The sequence below is a fragment of the Triticum dicoccoides genome, chromosome 3A (genome assembly GCF_002162155.2).
Source record: "Triticum dicoccoides isolate Atlit2015 ecotype Zavitan chromosome 3A, WEW_v2.0, whole genome shotgun sequence".
Classification (NCBI taxonomy): Eukaryota; Viridiplantae; Streptophyta; class Magnoliopsida; order Poales; family Poaceae; genus Triticum; species Triticum dicoccoides.
Window position 1 is genome coordinate 731480091 of NC_041384.1, and position 1011 is coordinate 731481101.

Sequence of the window (1011 nt, forward strand, 5' to 3'; positions counted from 1 at the left end):
AAATTTCTAAAAATAGTTCATTTTTTAATTTTTTTGATGATTTTCTAGGAACATGAAGATTTTGTAAAAAGGTAGCATTTTTCGAAACTCCACACAATATTTGAAAAGACAAACATTTTTTGGGTCTAAGAACAGGTTTGGAAAAATGAATATTTTTTAAATTCCAAAACAATTTGAAAACACGGACATTTTAGAATTTATGAAAAAACTAATACATTTTTTCTGAATTTTTCAAAAAAAACTTTTGAAAAATTTGAACAAAATTTTAAGGTTTGGACCAATTTTGAAAACATTGAACAATTTTTGAAATTCTGACATTCATTTTAGAACACAAACAATAATATTAATTTGCAAACTTCTTAAAAACGGTGTTTTTTTAAGATTGAATTTAGACGGTTTAGCTTCGATTGAGGTTGTATTGTGTACCATACTCACACGGATGAAATTAATGTAAGGCTCGGAAATTTAATTGAGAAAACAATACATGTATTCTACAACTTTAAACAGGTCCATACATTATTTTTGGTTAAAATTTACAAAGCAAACTAGATACATAACAGAAAATACAGGAAAGAACACACAAGCTAGCTTGTTTTCAAACAAACAGATTTCACACAATGGGATCATTTAGGCAACCTCCCCCGGGAAAATATATGGTGCACTGGAGCTTGTGGTGCTACCAATGCACCGAACTCATATTGTGCTTTTAAAATGTTCAAAAAATTCCGAAAATAATTTAGCACACTCACACAACATCAATGTAGGTTGTCACAAAAATTCAAGTCAAAATTCAAAACATAACTCGAAAAACAAAAATGACAATTTGAACACTGAATAGTACATAACATAACTTGGGCTTTAGATTTGGCTCATTATCACACTGATGTCAAATTTGTCATTTTTGTATCTCAGCAAATATTTTAATTTTTCATACGAAATTTTGTGACATCATACATTCTATAGAATCCGGTGCACCGGTAGCATCACAAGTGCGGATGCACCGGATACGTT